This window comes from Salvelinus fontinalis, unplaced genomic scaffold, assembly GCF_029448725.1.
Source record: "Salvelinus fontinalis isolate EN_2023a unplaced genomic scaffold, ASM2944872v1 scaffold_0095, whole genome shotgun sequence".
NCBI classification, from domain to species: Eukaryota; Metazoa; Chordata; class Actinopteri; order Salmoniformes; family Salmonidae; genus Salvelinus; species Salvelinus fontinalis.
In genome coordinates, this window is record NW_026600304.1 from 66,781 (window position 1) to 90,000 (window position 23,220).

Sequence of the window (23,220 nt, forward strand, 5' to 3'; positions counted from 1 at the left end):
TGTAGTTGCTGAGAATTTTCCTGCACAACAGGAAATATACATGTGTCGTGTATTTGAGTTTTAAAAGGCTTCTAAAGTTTTACATTTCCTCTTTTAAATATGAAACTTGATTTGCTCTCATGAAAAAATGTATCAACCTCTACAATTAATTAGAATCCACATAATAATTCACATTTCCTGTTGCTGCAGGATTATTTTCCTGCTGTAGCAAACCGGCTCAAATTAAGATCCCACATCTGTAATAAGTAGATTTCTAGGGCATGCAGAACAAATGCGATGTGAACTAGATACCCCTGTACATTTTACAACCCTTACTACCTCACACTACGGCATTTCTTACATTCCTCTGTGCCATTTCCCTTCTCCTAGTTTTTCCTTTATGTCAGGACAGATGCATTACGGTGGGATGGCCAAGCTTGTGTCTAACGTTCATTCATTTGTGTTCCAGGTCTGAAGTCCTTCTCAGCAGTCAGAGTGTGTGGATATATCCAACTGGAGGACAAACCCCTTTGATTGGATCCCCATAGGTAAGAGCAACCTTTAAGTATCTGGCATCGCTGAAAGTGATTATATTTGTTGGAGAATCAATATGTTCCTCTACATTTATTTGTTTAATATATTTATTTACACTTTCATATGTTACTCTCAGCGCTGTCAAACGACAGTACAGTATGTACTGGACTTACCTAACTACTGGCAAATACACTGAGTATACCAAACATTAAGAACACCCTCCTAATATTGAGTTGCACCCCCCATCCCCCCGTTTTTACCTCAGAACAGCCTCAATTCGTTGGGGAACGGACTCTACAAGGTGTTCGAAAGCGTTCCACAGGGATGCTTACCCATGTTGACTCCAATGCTTACCACAGTTGTGTCAAATTGGCTGGATGTCCTTTGGGTGGTGGACCATTCTTGATACACACAGGAAACTGTTGAGCGTGAAAACCCCAGCAGCATTGCAGTTCTTGAAACAAACCAGTGTGCCTGGCACCTAATACCATACTCTGTTCAGAGGCACTTAAATATTTTGTCTTGCCCATTCACCCTCTGAATGGCACACATACACAGTACCTGTCTCAATTGTCTCAAGGATTACAAATCCTTCTTTAATCTGTCTCCTCCCCTTCATCTACACTGATTGAAGTGGATCAAGTGACATCAATAAGAGATCATAGCTTTCACCTGGGTTCACCTGGTCAGTCTATGTCATTTAAATAGCATGTTAATCTTAATGTTTTGTCCACTCAATGTATGAACATACAGTGTCTGGATTCAGTGCCAGTTGCCTCACTCTCAGAAAGGAAGAGTGCTATGTAAAACCATCTGTCCCTGTAGGAGAACCCTCTGAAAAAGTCTCAAAATAGAACATTTACAGTGGAACCAGAGGTTCTATGTGGAACCAAAAAGGGTTCAATATGATCTAAAAAGAGTTCTATCTGGAGGGTTCTCCTACAGGGACAAATGGTTCTATATGGAACTTTTTCCGATGGTTCGCCTACAGGACAAATGGTTCTATATGGGACTTTTTCCGATGGTTCTCCTACAGGACAAATGGTTCTATATGGAACTTTATCAGAGGGTTCTCCTACAGGACAAATTGTTCTATATGGGACTTTTTCAGAGGGTTCTCCTACAGGACAAATGGTTCTATTTGGAACTTTTTCTGATGGTTCTCCTACAGAACAAATGGTTCTATTTGGAAATTTTTCCGATGGTTCTCCTACAGAACAAATGGTTCTATATGGGACTTTTTCAGAGGGTTCTCCTACAGGACAAATGGTTCTACATGGGACTTTTTCAGAGGGTTCTCCTACAGGACAAATTGTTCTACATGGGACTTTTTCAGAGGGTTCTCCTACAGGACAAATGGTTCTACATGGGACTTTTTCAGAGGGTTCTCCTACAGGACAGATGGTTCTATATGGGACTTTATCAGAGGGTTCTCCTACAGGAACAAATGGTTCTATATGGAACTTTATTTCTGAGAGTGCACTTGCCTTGCCTCAGTCTTTTAGTAGAGGTTGTTGGATTTGTTGTTGGTTGGTTGCTGGCTGGTTGTTTGGTGGTTACTGGTTGTTGGTTTTGTGGCCATCACTTGTCTGTGGTCATCTCATCAGTGGCCATGGGCTCAGCCAGAGAAGGAACCCTGCAGGGTGAATCCATACAGGCCCTGTGTGTGTGTGTGTGTGTGTGTGTGTGTGTGTGTGTGTGTGTGTGTGTGTGTGTGTGTGTGTGTGTGTGTATGTGTGTGTGTGTGTGTGTGTGTGTGTGTGTTCACCACAGGGAACAGAATCAGAGTCCAATGAACTTACAGTAAAACACAGTGTATGCCTTTGATGTGAATCTGGGCTAGTCAGTCAATACACACCAGTGAAGGCCCACTCCTCAGGCTACAGTGGCCATTTCAATGTTATGATGTTACAGCACCAATTCCCTTTCTCTTAAAGGGCACAGTCCCAAAAATAGCTTTTAATCATGGACCATAGTTCAGTCTGTTGTGGAGTCATGTTGTCGGGGACTAATAGTCTGTGTTTTAAAGTGCCTCAGCAGTTGTCACTAAGTACTATCACTAGTCGTGTTTTATTGACTTATTGATCTTTTTAAAAGCAGAAATGGTGAATTCCCTGAAATAACGTAACACTTTTTTACGAGCTGTCAGTGTCTCACTTACATTGACGTCAACAAATACACATCTTGATTTGGACACCTTTTCTCTGCTGGGATGGTAAGGATGAATGGACAGGAGGATGGCTGGGAGGACGAGTGTGAATTGGCATCCCCCTATCCTTCATCCCTCCATCTGTTCATCAGGCAGGACTAGTAGTCTGAGGGAGGGGGGAGTTGGGTGATGGGGGGGAGTTGGGTGATGGGGTGGAGGTGGGTTAGGAGGTGGTAAGGGAGATGGGTGGAGGTGGGTGATGGGGTGGAGGTGGGTTAGGAGATGGTGAGGGTAAGGAGGAGGTGGGTGGAGGTGGATGTGGAGGTGGGTGAGTAGGTGTAGGGGGGAATCAGGGTCAATCCCTGGCAGAAATCGAGGATAGAGGAGAATCAGGGGATAGACCCTGAGAGGGTGGCTGGAGAGAAGAGAGGTCCCAATCCCAACACAGTAATCCCCTCCATCCCTCTAATGATAATTATATTATTAAGCACTAATAGTCCATTCATATCTATACTACGAGGTGTACAGTCACTTTACCTCTCTAGTCATAACTGGCCAGTAAGCAGCTTGTATTGTAATAAATGCTGAATAGATTGTAAGATTGGTAGGAAACAGTACGGACACTTCTGGATTCAGATAACATTGTACTTTGTTACATAATACTATGGTGCATCTGGCAAGCTTTCCTCCAGCATTCTCTCTGTGTGTGTTAGTGTGTGTGTCAGTGTGTGTGTGTGTGTGTGTGTGTGTGTGTGTTTGTGTATGTGTTAGAGTGTGTGTGTGGGTGTTAGAGCGTGTGTGTTAGTGTGTGTGTGTGTGTGTCTGTGTGATCTAGGCTCTGTGACCTGATGGGAAGTGAATCTCAGACCTGCCATGTTTCCACTCTCCCTCATAGCGCCTCCTCCAATGCATGCTGGGTAATCACATTGTCTTCTCACCTGGTGAGAGCAGACCTGCTCCCTGTGTGTGTGTGTGTGTGTGTGTGTGTGTGTGTGTGTGTGTGTGTGTGTGTGTGTGTGTGTGTGTGTGTGTGTGTGTGTGTGTGTGTGTGTGTGTGTGTGTGTGTGTGTGTGTGTGTGTGTGTGTGTGCCTGTGTACAGTATGTGTGAAGGAAGACCTGCTGTCTTCTCTTATGAGAGGTGAGAGACCACTGCAGTGTACTCCATCCAAAATCTCTCTGTCTTGTTTCTCCTCATGGAGGCTGTTACATCTTTGGTGAACTATTGTACGTTCACATGAAGCGTAACCTAGACTGAGCTTTTAATAGATATATGTAGGCTTTAGCTCAGAGGGATAACATGGTCTAACATGGTTGTGAGGCACACAGAGAAAATAGCCTCCAACACTCTACTCAACAAATTGGATGCAGTCTATCACAGTGCCATCCGTTTTGTCATCAAAGCCCCATATACTACCCACCACTGCGACCTGTATGCTCTCGTTGGCTGGCCCTCGCTTCATACTTGTCGCCAAACCCACTGGCTCCAGGTCATCTACAAGTCTCTGCTATGTAAAGCCCCGCCTTAAATAGGAATTGGTTCTTAACTGACTTGCCTAGTTAAATAAAGGTTAAAAAATATATATTTAAATTCTCAGCTCACTGGTCACCATAGCAGCACCCACCCGTAGCATGAGCTCCAGCAGGTATACCTCACTGGTCACCATAGCAGCACCCACCCGTAGCATGAGCTCCAGCAGGTATACCTCACTGGTCACCCCCAAAGACAATTCCTCCTTTGTCCGCCTCTCCTTCCAGTTCTCTGCTGCCAATGACTGGAACGAACTGCAAAAATCTCTGAAGCTGGAGACTCTTACTTCCCTCACTATCTTTAAGCACCAGCTGTCAGAGCAGCACACAGATCACTGCACCTGTACATAGCTCATCTCTAAATAGCCCATCCAATCTACCTCATCCCCATACTGTATTTATTTATTTATCTTGCTCCTTTGCACCCCAGTATCTCTACTTGCACATCCATCTTCTGCACACCCTACCATTCCAGTATTTAATTGCTATATTGTAATTACTTCGCCACCATGGCCTATTTATTGCCTTACCTCTCTTATCCTACCTCATTTGCACATGCTGTATATAGAATTTTCTACTGTATTATTGATTGTATGTTTGTTTATTCCATGTGTAACTCTGTGTTGTTGTATGTGTCGAACTGCTTTGCTCTATCTTGGCCCGGTCGCAGTTGTAAATGAGAACTTGTCCTCAACTGGCCTCCCTGGTTAAATAAAGGTGAAATATATATATATATATAAAAATAAAAAAAAGATGACCGGGGTTCGATACCTGGACTGTTACACACATGCCCCATCATAGTCCAGTGTAGCACCATGCAGCAAACATCCACTGATACTGTGATTCATCACCTAGCACTGCAGAGGGTAGGAGGCTTCTCACTGCAGAGGGTAGGAGCCTTCTCACTGCAGAGGGTAGGAGGCTTCTCACTGCAGAGGGTAGGAGCCTTCTCACTGCAAAGGGTAGGAGGCTTCTCACTGCAGAGGGTAGGAGGCTTCTCACTGCAGAGGGTAGGAGGCTTCTCACTGCAGAGGGTAGGAGGCTTCTCACTGCAGAGGGTAGGAGCCTTCTCACTGCAGAGGGTAGAAGGCTTCTCACTGCAGAGGGTAGAAGCCTTCTCACTGCAGAGGGTAGGAGCCTTCTCACTGCAGAGGGTAGGAGCCTTCTCACTGCAGAGGGTAGAAGTCTTCTCACTGCAGAGGGTAGAAGCCTTCTCACTGCAGAGGGTAGGAGGCTTCTCACTGCAGAGGGTAGGAGGCTTCTCACTGCAGAGGGTAGGAGGCTTCTCACTGCAGAGGGTAGGAGGCTTCTCAATGCAGAGGGTAGGAGGCTTCTCAATGCAGAGGGTAGGAGGCTTCTCACTGCAGAGGGTAGAAGCCTTCTCACTGCAGAGGGTAGAAGCCTTCTCACTGCAGAGGGTAGAAGCCTTCTCACTGCAGAGGGTAGGAGGCTTCTCACTGCAGAGGGTAGGAGGCTTCTCAATGCAGAGGGTAGGAGCCTTCTCACTGCAGAGGGTAGGAGCCTTCTCACTGCAGAGGGTAGAAGCCTTCTCACTGCAGAGGGTAGGAGGCTTCTCACTGCAGAGGGTAGGAGGCTTCTCAATGCAGAGGGTAGGAGGCTTCTCACTGCAGAGGGTAGGAGGCTTCTCACTGCAGAGGGTAGGAGGCTTCTCACTGCAGAGGGTAGGAGGCTTCTCACTGCAGAGGGTAGGAGCCTTCTCACTGCAGAGGGTAGAAGGCTTCTCACTGCAGAGGGTAGAAGCCTTCTCACTGCAGAGGGTAGGAGCCTTCTCACTGCAGAGGGTAGGAGCCTTCTCACTGCAGAGGGTAGAAGTCTTCTCACTGCAGAGGGTAGAAGCCTTCTCACTGCAGAGGGTAGGAGGCTTCTCACTGCAGAGGGTAGGAGGCTTCTCACTGCAGAGGGTAGGAGGCTTCTCACTGCAGAGGGTAGGAGGCTTCTCACTGCAGAGGGTAGGAGGCTTCTCAATGCAGAGGGTAGGAGGCTTCTCAATGCAGAGGGTAGGAGGCTTCTCACTGCAGAGGGTAGAAGCCTTCTCACTGCAGAGGGTAGAAGCCTTCTCACTGCAGAGGGTAGAAGCCTTCTCACTGCAGAGGGTAGGAGGCTTCTCACTGCAGAGGGTAGGAGGCTTCTCAATGCAGAGGGTAGGAGCCTTCTCACTGCAGAGGGTAGGAGCCTTCTCACTGCAGAGGGTAGGAGGCTTCTCACTGCAGAGGGTAGGAGGCTTCTCAATGCAGAGGGTAGGAGGCTTCTCACTGCAGAGGGTAGGAGGCTTCTCACTGCAGAGGGTAGGATGCTTCTTGCAGAGGGTAGGAACCTTCTCAATGCAGAGGGTAGAAGGCTTCTTACTGCAGAGGGTAGGAGGCTTCTCACTGCAGAGGGTAGGAGGCTTCTCACTGCAGAGGGTAGGAGGCTTCTCACTGCAGAGGGTAGGAGGCTTCTCAATGCAGAGGGTAGGAGCCTTCTCAATGCAGAGGGTAGGAGGCTTCTCAATGCAGAGGGTAGGAGGCTTCTCAATGCAGAGGGTAGGAGGCTTCTCAATGCAGAGGGTAGGAGGCTTCTCAATGCAGAGGGTAGGAGGCTTCTCACTGCAGAGGGTAAGAAGCCTTCTCACTGCAGAGGGTAGGAGCCTTCTCACTGCAGAGGGTAGATACCTTCTCACTGTAGAGGGTAAGAGCCTTCTCACTGCAGAGGTAGAAGCCTTCTCAATGCAGAGGGTAGGAGGCTTCTCACTGCAGAGGGTAAGAAGCCTCCTCACTGCAGAGGGTAGATACCTTCTCACTGCAGAGGGTAAGAGCCTTCTCACTGCAGAGGTAGAAGCCTTCTCAATGCAGAGGGTAGGAGGCATCTCACTGCAGAGGGTAAGAAGCCTTCTCACTGCAGAGGGTAGATACCTTCTCACTGCAGAGGGTAGGGGCCTTCTCACTGCAGAGGGTAGGAGCCTTCTCACTTTAGAGGGTAGGAGCCTTCTCACTGCAGAGGGTAGAAGCCTTCTCAGGGCAGAGGGTAGAAGCCTTCTCACTGCAGAGGGTAGAAGCCTTCTCACTGCAGAGGGTAAGAAGCCTTCTCACTGCAGAGGGTAAGGAGCCTTCTCACTGCAGAGGGTAGAAGCCTTCTCACTGCAGAGGGTAGGAAGCCTTCTCACTGCAGAGGGTAAGGAGCCTTCTCACTGCAGAGGGTAGAAGCCTTCTCACTGCAGAGGGTAGGAAGCCTTCTCACTGCAGAGGGTAGGAAGCCTTCTCACTGCAGAGGGTAGAAGCCTTCTCACTGCAGAGGGTAGAAGCCTTCTCACTGCAGAAGGTAGGAAGCCTTCTCACTGCAGAGGGTAAGAAGCCTTCTCACTGCAGAGGGTAGGAAGCCTTCTCACTGCAGAGGGTAGGAGGCTTCTCACTGCAGAGGGTAGAAGCCTTCTCACTGCAGAGGGTAGGAGCCTTCTCACTGCAGAGGGTAGAAGCCTTCTCACTGCAGAGGGTAGAAGCCGTCTCACTGCAGAGGGTAGAAGCCTTCTCACTGCAGAGGGTAGAAGCCTTCTCACTGCAGAGGGTAGGAAGCCTTCTCACTGCAGAGGGTAAGGAGCCTTCTCACTGCAGAGGGTAGAAGCCTTCTCACTACAGAGGGTAAGAAGCCTTCTCACTGCAGAGGGTAGAAGCCTTCTCACTGCAGAGGGTAGGAGCCTTCTCACTACAGAGGGTAAGACACCTTCTCAATGCAGAGGGTGGAAGCCTTCTCACTGCAGAGGGTAGAAGCCTTCTCACTACAGAGGGTAAGAAGCCTTCTCAATGCAGAGGGTAGAAGCCTTCTCACTGCAGAGATAGAAGCCTTCTCACTGCAGAGGGTAGGAGCCTTCTCACTACAGAGGGTAAGAAGCCTTCTCACTACAGAGGGTAGAAGCCTTCTCACTGCAGAGGGAGAAGCCTTCTCACTGCAGAGGGTAGGAAGCCTTCTCACTGCAGAGGCTAGGAGCCTTCTCACTGCAGAGGGTAAGAAGCCTTCTCACTACAGAGGGTAGAAGCCTTCTCACTGCAGAGGGAGAATCCTTCTCACTGCAGAGGGTAAGAAGCCTTCTCACTACAGAGGGTAGAAGCCTTCTCACTGGAGAGGGTAGGAGGCTTCTCACTGCAGAGGGTAAGAAGCCTTCTCACTACAGAGGGTAGGAGCCTTCTCACTGCAGAGGGTAAGAAGCCTTCTCACTGCAGAGGGTAAGAAGCCTTCTCACTGGAGAGGGTAGGAGGCTTCTCACTGCAGAGGGTAAGAAGCCTTCTCACTGGAGAGGGTAGGAGCCTTCTCACTGCAGAGGGTAAGAAGCCTTCTCACTGGAGAGGGTAGGAGGCTTCTCACTGCAGAGGGTAAGAAGCCTTCTCACTGGAGAGGGTAAGAAGCCTTCTCACTGCAGAGGGTAGGAGCCTTCTCACTGCAGAGGGTAAGAAGCCTTCTCACTGCAGAGGGTAAGAAGCCTTCTCACTGCAGAGGGTAGAAGCCTTCTCACTGCAGAGGGTATAAGCCTTCTCACTGCAGAGGGTAGAAGCCTTCTCACTGCAGAGGTTAAGAAGCCTTCTCACTGCAGAGGGTAAGAAGCCTTCTCACTGCAGAGGGTAGGAGCCTTCTCACTGCAGAGGGTAAGAAGCCTTCTCAATGCAGAGGGTAGAAGGCTTCTCACTGCAGAGGGTAGAAGGCTTCTCACTGCAGAGGGTAAGAAGCCTTCTCAATGCAGAGGGTAGAAGCCTTCTCACTGCAGAGGGTAGAAGCCTTCTCACTGCAGAGGGTAGGAGCCTTCTCACTACAGAGGGTAAGAAGCCTTCTCACTGCAGAGGGTAGAAGCCTTCTCACTGCAGAGGGTAGAAGCCTTCTCACTGCAGAGGGTAAGAAGCCTTCTCACTACAGAGGGTAGAAGCCTTCTCACTGCAGAGGGAGAAGCCTTCTCACTGCAGAGGGTAGGAAGCCTTCTCACTGCAGAGGGTAGAAGCCTTCTCACTACAGAGGGTAGAAGCCTTCTCACTGGAGAGGGTAGGAGCCTTCTCACTGCAGAGGGTAAGAAGCCTTCTCACTACAGAGGGTAGAAGCCTTCTCACTGCAGAGGGAGAAGCCTTCTCACTGCAGAGGGTAAGAAGTCTTCTCACTACAGAGGGTAGAAGCCTTCTCACTGGAGAGGGTAGGAGCCTTCTCACTGGAGAGGGTAGGAGCCTTCTCACTGCAGAGGGTAAGAAGCCTTCTCACTGCAGAGGGTAGAAGCCTTCTCACTGGAGAGGGTAGGAGCCTTCTCACTGCAGAGGGTAAGAAGCCTTCTCACTACAGAGGGTAGAAGCCTTCTCACTGGAGAGGGTAGGAGCCTTCTCACTGCAGAGGGTAAGAAGCCTTCTCACTACAGAGGGTAAGAAGCCTTCTCACTGGAGAGGGTAGGAGCCTTCTCACTGCAGAGGGTAAGAAGCCTTCTCACTGGAGAGGGTAGGAGGCTTCTCACTGCAGAGGGTAAGAAGCCTTCTCACTGGAGAGGGTAAGAAGCCTTCTCACTGCAGAGGGTAGGAGCCTTCTCACTGCAGAGGGTAGAAACCCAGGTAAAGTATTTGAAATCATTTCAAATCGTATTTGAACGCAGGTCTGACTCCTGGACATAAATCCAGCACACTCCACCATCAAGCTATTTTTGATGTGCTATTTGAAAATAGAATGCAATGTATTATTCCTAACTGGTAACTCTCCTCCACTGAGGTTAGTGGGTGTGTGATGATGTCCCAGTCTATGTAGTGATTAGGAAGGAGCCCATCCTACTTCCTCACTCTCTAACAGGAGGTTTGTTCCTCTCTCTCGGTGCCTGTAGGGCTGGAGGTTGGACTACTGCTACTTATCAGGAGCAGCGGAGGGGAAGTGATATAGCCAGTGCTTCATTTGTGCCGGATCCTGCCGGAACATTATCCAGCACCTCTCAATTTTGGACAGTTTTGTTCCGGAACCCATTTGCCAGGATCCGGTACCTCTCTTGGCATGACATTCTTTATTTCTTCACAATGTAAAAATGATCATCAAATCATTCAGAGTTAATTCCAGTTACCTCCTCTGTTATTCTCCTGCCCCATGTGAAAGAGTGTCTGATATTGTAAGAATTGATTTGTGTTGGGCCGGACCGTTTGCGCAACATTGTAGCCTGTATAGACCTATGTTCATCATTGGGTGAATCAGTGAAACTGGAAAGATTTTTTAGGACTATCATTTCCTCCTTATATTGTACAATATGTGTCTCCACACACCTAGACCTACTGTAGGCTGTTGATGGATTCAAGACAAGTTCGTTTTTATTGATCTCCGTTTGTCAGTGTCAAAGTATCCTGTCATTTCCATCGTTTGTGAGGTATTAAAAAAGATAATGCTAAGGTCTCCAGTTGTCACGGCTGTTGAAGGAAGAGGACCAAGGTGCAGCGTGGTGAGCGTACATATTCCTTTATTATTGGAAATGCCGACAAAAACAATAAACACTACAAAACAAACCGTGAAGTTAAAGGCTATGTGCCATAAACAAAGTCAACTTACCACAAAGACAGGTGGGAAAAAGGGCTACTTAAGTAAGGTTCTCAATCAGAGACAACGATAGACAGCTGTCCCTGATTGAGAACCCTACCCGGCCAAAACATAGAAATACTAATAATAGAACATAGAATACCCACCCCAAATCACACCCTGACCAAACCAAATAGAGTCATAAAAAGGATCTCTAAGGTCAGGGCGTGACACCAGTCATCTAAAATGATGTAGAATTGCATGAAAAGTGTTTATAAAAAGGCTACATTTTTTCCTGGACCCTAGGCTGCACATTCTGGGAAAATGGGATTTTCTCCCATGTATGCAACTTCTACAAGAACCCTGTACTCTACTGCTTTATGCCAGTATGCAAAGGTGATGATATACATTCAATGCGTTATTATAAAGGGGATTTTAAGCACTGGATATAGCTAACAACCCCTCCAGCATCCAGCCTCCAATCTCTAGCATCCAGTCTCTAGCCTCCAGCCTCCAGTCTCTAGCCTCCAGTCTCCAGGCTCTAGCCTCCAACCTCCAGCCTCCAGTCTCTAACCTCCAACCTCTAGTCTCTAGCCTCCAGCCTCCAGTCTCCAGGCTCTAGCCTCCAACCTCCAGTCTCCAGGCTCTAGCCTCCAGCCTCCAGTCTCCAGGCTCTAGTCTCCAACCTCCAGCCTCCAGTCTCTAACCTCCAGCCTCCAGCCTCCAACCTCTAGTCTCTAGCCTCCAGTCTCCAACCTCCAGTCTCCAACCTCCAGTCTCTAGCCTCCATCCTCCAGCCTCCAACCTCTAGCCTCCAACCTCCAGTCTCTAGCCTCTACCTGAATATAAGTGTGAGGGAGGAAGTGAAGAATAGATCCCTCTGGCTTGTTAGGTTTCCCACATGCATACTGATTGGATGGAGAGGAACCAATGTCCTGACTGGGTGGGGAGGAACCAATGTCCTGACTGGGTGGGGAGGAACCAATGTCCTGACTGGGTGAGGAGGAACCTCTACCCCTCCACCTCTCCTTCCCTCCACCCTCCCCATCGCTCTACCCCTCCACACCTACCTCCATCCACCCTCCCCATCCATCTAACCCTCCACACCTATATTTATCCATCCATCCATCCATCCATCCACCCTCCCCATCCCTCTACCCCTCCACCCCTCCTTCCCTCCACCCTCCCCATCCCTCTCCCCTCTACACCTACCTCCATCCATCCATCCACCCTCCCCATCCCTCTCCCCTCCACAACTACCACCATCCACCCTCCCATCCCTCTACCCCTCCACACCTACCTCCATCCACCCTCCCCCATCCCTCTACCCTCCATCCCTTCACCCTCCCCATCCCTCTACCCCCCCCACCCCTCCTTCCCTTCACCCTCCCCATCCCTCTACCCCTCCACACCTACCTCCATCCACCCTCCCCCATCCCTCTACCCCCCATCCCTCTACCCCCCCACCCCTCCATCCCTTCACCCTCCCCATCCCTCTACCCCCCCCACCCCTCCTTCCCTTCACCCTCCCCATCCCTCTCCCCTCCACACCTACCTCCATCCACCCTCCCCATCCCTCTACCCCTCCACCCCTCCTTCCCTTCACCCTCCCCATCCCTCTACCCCCCACCCCTCCATCCATCCATCCACCCCATCCCTCTATCCCCCACCCCTCCATCCATCCACCCTCCCCATCCCTCTACCCCCCCCCACCCCTCCATCCATCCACCCTCCCCATCCCTCTACCCCTCCACACCTCCTTCCCTTCACCCTCCCCATCCCTCTACCCCTCCACCCCTCCTTCCCTTCACCCTCCCCATCCCTCTATCCCCCCCCACCCCTCCATCCATCCACCCTCCCCATCCCTCTACCCCTCCACCCCTCCTTCCCTCCAGCCTCCTCATCCCTCTATCCCTCCACCCCTCCACCCCTCTACCCATCCACCCCTCCATCTATCCATCTCTCCACACCTCCTTCCCTCCACCCTCCCCACCTCTCCACCCCTCCACCCCTCCATCCATCCACCCTCCCCATCCCTCTACCCTCTCCACACCTCCATCCACCCACCTCTCCACCCCTCCACCCCTCCTTCCCTCCACCCTCCCCATCCCTCTACCCCTCCACCCCTCCTTCCCTCCAACCTCCTCATCCCTCTACCCCTCCACCCTCCCCATCTCTCTACCCCTCCACCCTCCCCATCCCACTTCCCCTCCAACCTCCCCATCCCACTACCCTCTCCACCCCTCCATCCATCCCCCTCTCCCCTCTCCACCCTCTCCACCCCTCCATCCATCCACCCTCCCCATCCCTCTACCCCTCCACACCTCCTTCCCTTCACCCTCCCCATCCCTCTACCCCTCCACCCCTCCTTCCCTTCACCCTCCCCATCCCTCTATCCCCCCCACCCCTCCATCCATCCACCCTCCCATCCCTCTACCCCTCCACCCCTCCTTCCCTCCAGCCTCCTCATCCCTCTATCCCTCCACCCCTCCACCCCTCTACCCCTCCACCCCTCCATCTATCCATCTCTCCACACCTCCTTCCCTCCACCCTCCCCACCTCTCCACCCCTCCACCCCTCCATCCATCCACCCTCCCCATCCCTCTACCCTCTCCACACCTCCATCCACCCACCTCTCCACCCCTCCACCCCTCCTTCCCTCCACCCTCCCCATCCCTCTACCCCTCCACCCCTCCTTCCCTCCAACCTCCTCATCCCTCTACCCCTCCACCCTCCCCATCTCTCTACCCCTCCACCCTCCCCATCCCACTTCCCCTCCAACCTCCCCATCCCACTACCCTCTCCACCCCTCCATCCATCCCCCTCTCCCCTCTCCACCCTCTCCACCCCTCCATCCATCCCCCTCTCCCCTCTCCACCCTCTCCACCCCTCCATCCATCCCCCTCTCCCCTCTCCACCCTCTCCACCCCTCCATCCCTCCACCCTTGCAGTTTCAGTGGAACAACATGGTTTCACAATAGGTCTGTGGGGAGGCCCGTGTGGCCGTGTGCTGACCATCAGCATTATCCCAAAGCCCCACAGAACAGAGACAGAGCCCCGTAGAGAAAGACCAGAGGATTGTGTGGATGCTTCTAGAATGACTGACCACATCCAGCCATCAATAGACAGGCTGTGTGTGAGTGAAAGGGCTGAGGTCATTTATTTGAACTGAGGCACAAAGCCACGATATGATCACAATCCGGTCAGAGGCCCAGTTCAACAAGGAGACTGTGAGCTTTTGCACTGGGAGGCTTGGTTTCCTAACAAGAGGTGTTGGTGTAGTCTGTGTGTGTGTGTGTTGGTGTCATTTGTTGCCATGGTTTTTCTGTGTGGATACAAATTGAAACAACATACAGAACCATGAGAGATCCGATCAGTAAAACCAGCATATCTTTACTCACCTTGTACGTCCAGAGGAAAATGTATAATACGTTTGACAATACAGCCTTACATCTGCAGGAGTTAGTAAATCAATGTAAGGTGTTTGCTTACCGGCATATTTTCATACTTGAACATTTTCCATGAATGAAACTGTCTCTTTTTACTCTGATGTGAAGGAAAGTGTAACTTTCTACATCTATTGTCTGCAGAACAAATAAGTGTCTGTAAATAATACTTCACTTTATACGCCAGTGATCGCTGTGTGAATAGCGGCATATTTCCGTGTGGATTACTTAAGAAATGTTACCCCTTATGTTTTCTTTATACAGCAACTGGCAAAGCGTTAGGCCTGAAGAAGTGACACATTATGCCGTGCTGTAGCCTCAAGTAGCTAATGCAGCTCTCCTCACATTCAGACTAGCATGCATGGCCTTCTTTGACTCAGTCAAGTGGTGCTGCTTCAGTGTCTAAACCAACTCCAGCTGTCTCACTGAGAGCAGAGTGTTTGAGAGCTGTATTTAGACTGAATTCCCTCAGAGTTGTCATAAAGATGACTATGTTAGTGTCTCTTTGTGTTGCCTCTCCTTGGCTACTGTTCAATAGAGGAGGTTCACTTGGTAACAGAGTAAGAACTCATAGACCAGAGAGCGTTGCCATGGACACGGCGTAGTGATTTTGAAAGTGGCACTCCGGCTCACTCCCAAGCTCTTGACCCTGAGGTCGCAGTTACCCACCGTGTCACTGGGCAGAAAATTGACAACATTTCCCATCAAAGACAGTTCTTAGTGTTCAAACTCTCCCAATATGATATACTATGGGTCAAATTGAATGAGAACTGAAGTCAGAGTCTCACTGTTGGTAGACATGCTTGGCATCGTGTCATGTGTGTGTATGCATACGTGCATGTGTGCAGATGTGTGTGTGTGTGTGTGTGCATGCGTGTGCGTGCGTGCGGCTAACCCATGTGCGTGCGGCTGACACTCACGCATGAGAACAATCAATAGACCTTCCACCTTGTGACACCAGTGTGGCTCTCCTCTCCTCTGTGTGTGTCAGACCAGTCTCCGTGGTCAGACCAGTCTCCGTGGTCAGACCAGTCTCCGTGGTCAGACCAGTCTCCGTGGTCAGACCAGTCTCCGTGGTCAGACCAGTCTCTGTGGACTCTGCTGCAGTGGGCAGGGCATTAGCATGTGAATGGAGGCCTGAACAAACAGAGTGGGAGACCAAGGGGAGTGTGAGAAGGGGCCTCCATACATCCATATGGACACATCATGGAGTCTTTAAAGCTCCCATACAGACCAACACACAAGCAGTGTTCTTAACGTAGTGACAGCCACTGTCTCAATCCGGCTGCTTAGTGCTCGCCATACAGAATGGGCTGGAAGACAATGAACGTTAGCATAAACACATACACACACGTGTCATAGTCATATTAACAAAAAATAAGTGATTGTGTTTGTTTATCATCAGTGAACAGTTTTATTTTAGCTCTCAGGACCTACTGAGTTGGCCAGAGTGGAGACAGAACTAAAAGGCTTTTTTAATATGGTGTCCAAGTGGCCCACTATTCATTCACTATTTATTCACACAGGAATTGCTTGCAGGGCCAAATAAAAGGCAGCAAGATATCCTTTTTGTGTACACACATGAATGAAACGTTTTTGTGTGTACAGTACAGTACTCGTTTCCTTTGAGTCCTCCATGCTGCTCTGTAATAACAGGCCTCAGTTCATATTGTAATCGCATCAATCCTCTCCACACTGTGCCTCTCCTACAGAACAACACACGGACCAGTCTACAATATGGGGAATTAATGCCTGAACTAAATGGAGGAATGTATATGTCTTAAGGTGTCAGAAACCTTGGAAACCTCACTAAAGTTGGGGCTCCTGAGTGGCGCAGCAGTCTAAGGCACTGCATCTCAGTGCTAGAGGCGTCACTACAGACCCTGGTTCGATTTCAGGCTGTATCACAACCACCTGTGATTGGGAGTCCCATAGGGCTGCGCACAATTGGCCCAGCGTCGTCCGGGTTAGAGTTTGGCCGGGGTAGGCCGTCATTGTAAATAAGAATTTGTTCATAACTGACTTCAGTTAGGAGTAGATAGTGGTGTATCTTCAGTTAGTTGTCGTTAGGAGTAGATAGTGATGTATCTTCAGTTAGTTGTCATTAGGAGTAGATAGTGATGTATCTACAGTTAGTTTCCATTAGGAGTAGATAGTGATGTATCTTCAGTTAGTTGTCGTTAGGAGTAGATAGTGATGTATCTTCAGTTAGGAGTAGATAGTGATGTATCTTCAGTTAGGAGTAGATAGTGATGTATCTTCAGTTAGTTGTCGTTAGGAGTAGATAGTGATGTATCTTCAGTTAGTTTCCATTAGGAGTAGATAGTGATGTATCTTCAGTTAGTTGTCATTAGGAGTAGATAGTGATGTATCTACAGTTAGTTGTCATTAGGAGTAGATAGTGATGTATCTTCAGTTAGTTGTCATTAGGAGTAGATAGTGATGTATCTTCAGTTAGTTGTCGTTAGGAGTAGATAGTGATGTATCTTCAGTTAGTTTCCATTAGGAGTAGATAGTGATGTATCTTCAGTTAGTTGTCATTAGGAGTAGATAGTGATGTATCTTCAGTTAGTTGTCATTAGGAGTAGATAGTGATGTATCTTCAGTTAGTTGTCATTAGGAGTAGATAGTGATGTATCTACAGTTAGTTGTCATTAGGAGTAGATAGTGATGTATCTTCAGTTAGTTGTCATTAGGAGTAGATAGTGATGTATCTTCAGTTAGTTGTCATTAGGAGTAGATAGTGATGTATCTTCAGTTAGTTGTCATTAGGAGTAGATAGTGATGTATCTTCAGTTAGTTGTCGTTAGGAGTAGATAGTGATGTATCTTCAGTTAGTTGTCGTTAGGAGTAGATAGTGATGTATCTTCAGTTAGTTGTCATTAGGAGTAGATAGTGATGTATCTTCAGTTAGTTGTCGTTAGGAGTAGATAGTGATGTATCTTCAGTTAGGAGTAGATAGTGATGTATCTTCAGTTAGTTGTCATTAGGAGTAGATAGTGATGTATCTTCAGTTAGTTGTCGTTAGGAGTAGATAGTGATGTATCTTCAGTTAGGAGTAGATAGTGATGTATCTTCAGTTAGTTTCCATTAGGAGTAGATAGTGATGTATCTTCAGTTAGGAGTAGATAGTGATGTATCTTCAGTTAGTTTCCATTAGGAGTAGATAGTGATGTATCTTCAGTTAGTTGTCATTAGGAGTAGATAGTGATGTGTCTTCAGTTAGTTGTCATTAGGAGTAGATAGTGATGTGTCTTCAGTTAGGAGTAGATAGTGATGTATCTACAGTTAGTTTCCATTAGGAGTAGATAGTGATGTATCTTCAGTTAGTTGTCATTAGGAGTAGATAGTGATGTATCTTCAGTTAGTTTCCATTAGGAGTAGATAGTGATGTATCTTCAGTTAGTTGTCATTAGGAGTAGATAGTGATGTATCTTCAGTTAGTTGTCATTAGGAGTAGATAGTGATGTATCTTCAGTTAGGGGTAGATAGTGATGTATCTTCAGTTAGGAGTAGATAGTGATGTATCTTCAGTTAGGAGTAGATAGTGATGTATCTTCAGTTAGGAGTAGATAGTGATGTATCTTCAGTTAGTTTCCATTAGGAGTAGATAGTGATGTATCTTCAGTTAGGAGTAGATAGTGATGTATCTTCAGTTAGTTTCCATTAGGAGTAGATAGTGATGTATCTTCAGTTAGGAGTAGATAGTGATGTATCTTCAGTTAGTTGTCGTTAGGAGTAGATAGTGATGTATCTTCAGTTAGTTGTCATTAGGAGTAGATAGTGATGTATCTACAGTTAGTTTCCATTAGGAGTAGATAGTGATGTATCTTCAGTTAGTTGTCGTTAGGAGTAGATAGTGATGTATCTTCAGTTAGGAGTAGATAGTGATGTATCTTCAGTTAGTTGTCATTAGGAGTAGATAGTGATGTATCTTCAGTTAGTTGTCATTAGGAGTAGATAGTGATGTATCTACAGTTAGTTTCCATTAGGAGTAGATAGTGATGTATCTTCAGTTAGTTGTCGTTAGGAGTAGATAGTGATGTATCTTCAGTTAGGAGTAGATAGTGATGTATCTTCAGTTAGGCGTAGATAGTGATGTATCTTCAGTTAGTTGTCGTTAGGAGTAGATAGTGATGTATCTTCAGTTAGGAGTAGATAGTGATGTATCTTCAGTTAGGGGTAGATAGTGATGTATCTTCAGTTAGTTGTCGTTAGGAGTAGATAGTGATGTATCTTCAGTTAGTTTCCATTAGGAGTAGATAGTGATGTATCTACAGTTAGTTGTCATTAGGAGTAGATAGTGATGTATCTTCAGTTAGTTGTCATTAGGAGTAGATAGTGATGTATCTTCAGTTAGTTGTAGATAGTGATGTATCTTCAGTTAGTTGTCGTTAGGAGTAGATAGTGATGTATCTTCAGTTAGTTGTCGTTAGGAGTAGATAGTGATGTATCTTCAGTTAGTTGTAGATAGTGATGTATCTTCAGTTAGGAGTAGATAGTGATGTATCTTCAGTTAGGGGTAGATAGTGATGTATCTTCAGTTAGTTGTCGTTAGGAGTAGATAGTGATGTATCTTCAGTTAGTTGTCATTAGGAGTAGATAGTGATGTATCTTCAGTTAGGAGTAGATAGTGATGTATCTTCAGTTAGTTTCCATTAGGAGTAGATAGTGATGTATCTTCAGTTAGTTGTCATTAGGAGTAGATAGTGAGGTATCTTCAGTTAGTTTCCATTAGGAGTAGATAGTGATGTGTCTTCAGTTAGGAGTAGATAGTGATGTATCTACAGTTAGTTTCCATTAGGAGTAGATAGTGATGTATCTTCAGTTAGTTTCCATTAGGAGTAGATAGTGATGTATCTTCAGTTAGTTGTCATTAGGAGTAGATAGTGATGTATCTTCAGTTAGGGGTAGATAGTGATGTATCTTCAGTTAGTTTCCATTAGGAGTAGATAGTGATGTATCTTCAGTTAGTTTCCATTAGGAGTAGATAGTGATGTATCTTCAGTTAGGAGTAGATAGTGATGTATCTTCAGTTAGTTTCCATTAGGAGTAGATAGTGATGTATCTTCAGTTAGGAGTAGATAGTGATGTATCTTCAGTTAGTTGTCGTTAGGAGTAGATAGTGATGTATCTTCAGTTAGTTGTCATTAGGAGTAGATAGTGATGTATCTTCAGTTAGTTGTCATTAGGAGTAGATAGTGATGTATCTTCAGTTAGGAGTAGATAGTGATGTATCTTCAGTTAGTTGTCGTTAGGAGTAGCCTACGTCTGTTAGCCAGTACCCTAGACAGAACCCTAGGCCCAGACAGTATGGTGGCCTACGTCTGTTAGCCAGTACCCCAGACAGAACCCTAGGCCCAGACAGTATGGTGGCCTACGTCTGTTAGCCAGTACCCCAGACAGAGCCCTAGGCCCAGACAGTATGGTGGCCTACATCTGAGATAGAGAGCGAGAGGAGCCGGCAGGCATCTGACCTTTTGAGTCAGTCAGAGGGAGAAAGGCAAAGAAAGGCTGTGTTCCAATACCCATACTAACATTCTGTATACTACGTACGACAGCATATACTATTAGTTAATTTTAGTATACTGTAAACGAACGGTATCCTTTTAGTTGAGTGTACTAGCGCTTTGCCTGTCTACCTGAAGTTGATGCTGATGCTATGCAACTTCTTGCTAGCTTGTTAGCATAACAAATGACTAGCTATACATCTTACGACTTCATTATCAATGTCCATTGAGAACGAACAACAACTATACCACTTAACTAAGCTAAGAATGACATGAATAATCAAGTCAATAAACCTTTGGCAGTTAGTTAGATAGCATATAGTTAATTTACTGGCAAGTCTGATGTATTAGTAGCCAACTAACGTTAGGTAGCTAGTTAAACATACCGGTACATTCAAGCAAATGTTGTAATGATATGCTATTCGGTTCGTAAGGCTAGCGAAGCAAAACAAATTGTCAGCCAACATAACATGTAACGTAACTTATTTGAAAAGTCATGACTTTTTATTACATGGCTCAACATGTTCTTAACATTTGTCATAATTAGTTAAAGCAATGAATTTGTATCCACTCTTGTCGGACTTCAGCTGCGTATTTTCCGCCATTTTCTTCAAATCTGAAAATGTTGTGAAGTCACGCCCATTTTCTGAAGAATTGCATTATGGGCCCTAAAAGCACCAGGAATAGTGTCCACTGCTTGTATACTTCGAATTTGGGCGAATGTAGTACGACATCCGGGAACTTTTGGCATACTAACTATATCCATACTATGACCAATAAGCATACTACATACTCACAGACATCACAAATAGTACAGCTAGTGGTTAGTATGTGTATTGGAACACAGCTCAGGCCAGGGAGAGAGAGAACAGTCAGAGAGAGATGACCTGCCTACCAGCCATCAACCCTCACCTCAATCGACCCCTGAACTGCTTTTACTCACTGAAAATGTTTGAAGGACACACTTTGTACTTTCAAAGTACACTAATATTAGGTTAATAAAGGCATCACTTAGGTCATTTATCTGATGTGAATAATCGTGTTAACTTTCCCTGATTGATTAAACATTGTGCTGGAGACATGAATTACAGTTAAGAGATGAAACACTGTCTGAACAACAGACGATCATTTCAAACATCACAGCGGTTTAGGCTTTTATATTTCCCTCTGTGCCATTAATTCTAGATTCTGAAATATGGAAATCCTGACATTCAAGTCAAGTCCTTGTGTCATTGGGGAGACTGGGTTCTGTTGTGTTGCCCTATGATGTGTTACTGACTGGGGGCTGTTAATTCTCAACCTCCCTGGAGATGTGACATGGGTCAGAGAGAGAGAGAGAGAAAGAGAGAGGGAGAGAGGCAGACCAAGGTGAACAGACGACAGCCGGACCCCTTTCCCCTCCTCTATACAACCCTCCCCCTTCCCTCCCTTCTCCAGGCCGGCATCCCCAAAGCGCACGCTTGGGGGTTGACACCAAATTACACAAACATTACACAAACCCAAATAGACAGTTGAGCATGTGGGACTGTGAGGCTAAAGTATAAGGTCAGGGGTTGTAGTGGTAATGATAGTCTCCAGGTATAAAGACTACAGTATAAGGTCTGTAGTGGTAATGATAGTCTCCAGGTATAAAGACTACAGTATAAGGTCTGTAGTGGTTATGATAGTCTCCAGGTATATAGACTACAGTCTCCAGGTATATAGACTACAGTATAAGGTCAGGGGTTGTAGTGGTAATGATAGTCTCCAGGTATATAGACTACAGTATAAGGTCTGTAGTGGTAATGATAGTCTCCAGGTATAAAGACTACAGTATAAGGTCTGTAGTGGTTATGATAGTCTCCAGGTATAAAGACTACAGTATAAGGTCTGTAGTGGTAATGATAGTCTCCAGGTATATAGACTACAGTCTCCAGGTATATAGACTACAGTATAAGGTCAGGGGTTGTAGTGGTAATGATAGTCTCCAGGTATAAAGACTACAGTATAAGGTCAGGGGTTGTAGTGGTAATGATAGTCTCCAGGTATATAGACTACAGTATAAGGTCTGTAGTGGTTATGATAGTCTCCAGGTATAAAGACTACAGTATAAGGTCTGTAGTGGTTATGATAGTCTCCAGGTATAAAGACTACAGTATAAGGTCTGTAGTGGTAATGATAGTCTCCAGGTATATAGACTACAGTATAAGGTCTGTAGTGGTTATGATAGTCTCCAGGTATAAAGACTACAGTATAAGGTCAGGGGTTGTAGTAGTAATGATAGCCTCCAGGTATATAGACTACAGTATAAGGTCAGGGGTTGTAGTGGTAATGATAGTCTCCAGGTATATAGACTACAGTATAAGGTCTGTAGTGGTAATGATAGTCTCCAGGTATATAGACTACAGTATAAGGTCTGTAGTGGTTATGATAGCCTCCAGGTATATAGACTACAGTATAAGGTCAGGGGTTGTAGTGGTAATGATAGTCTCCAGTATATAGACTACAGTATAAGGTCTGTAGTGGTTATGATAGTCTCCAGGTATATAGACTACAGTATTATGTCTGTAGTGGTTATGATAGCCTCCAGGTATATAGACTACAGTATAAGGTCTGTATTGGTAATGATAGCCTCCAGGCCTATATATCAATGTACTGTATCCTCAGAGGCCCTTCCTTAGGACAAGACAGTAACACGTGGCTAGCTTATAGACCCCTGCTAGCTTATAGACCCCTGCTAGCTTATAGACCCCTGCTGGCTTATAGACCCCTGCTTTTATGTGAAGTTTAATGTGGCGTTGGTATCATGGGCCACATTATAGGGATGTGAGATGGCAGTGTGTGATGTGAGAGGGCAGCAGAGCAGCTGAGGTTGGTTACTAGGGGTTAGGGATGTGAGAGGGCAGCAGAGCAGCTAGGTTGGTTACTAGGGGTTAGGGATGTGAGAGGGCAGCAGAGCAGCTAGGTTGGTTACTAGGGGTTAGGGATGTGAGAGGGCAGCAGAGCAGCTAGGTTGGTTACTAGGGGTTAGGGATGTGAGAGGGCAGCAGAGCAGCTAGGTTGGTTACTAGGGGTTAGGGATGTGAGAGGGCAGCAGAGCAGCTAGGTTGGTTACTAGGGGTTAGGGATGTGAGAGGGCAGCAGAGCAGCTAGGTTGGTTACTAGGGGTTAGGGATGTGAGAGGGCAGCAGAGCAGCTAGGTTGGTTACTAGGGGTTAGGGATGTGAGAGGGCAGCAGAGCAGCTAGGTTGGTTACTAGGGGTTAGGGATGTGAGAGGGCAGCAGAGCAGCTAGGTTGGTTACTAGGGGTTAGGGATGTGAGAGGGCAGCAGAGCAGCTAGGTTGGTTACTAGGGGTTAGGGATGTGAGAGGGCAGCAGAGCAGCTAGGTTGGTTACTAGGGGTTAGGGATGAGCTCAGGCATTCTAACAGACTCACTGGGATGAACGGAGGCACGGAGGAGGGAGAAAGAGGGGATGGAGGGAGTTGAGAAGGAGGGACAGGGGGGAGAAAGAAGGGTGGAGGGGTGGAGGGGGGAGAAAGAAGGGTGGAGGGGCTGAGGGGGCGAAAGAGGGGTGGAGGGGGGAGA

The 23,220-nt window shown here is 47.1% G+C and overlaps 1 protein-coding gene across 10 annotated transcripts in view; it reads left to right on the forward strand.

Annotated features, from left to right (window-relative positions):
* Positions 1 to 426: 426 nt before the first annotated feature.
* The window catches only part of LOC129843051 (neuronal cell adhesion molecule-like), a 70,646-nt gene continuing 47,852 nt past the window's right edge, over positions 427 to 23,220 (forward strand). For all 10 annotated transcript variants that reach the window (XM_055911800.1, XM_055911790.1, XM_055911791.1 and 7 more), the window contains exon 1: positions 427 to 527. The gene's annotated coding sequence lies outside the window, so the exon portion shown is untranslated. The remainder of the gene's footprint in view (positions 528 to 23,220) is intronic.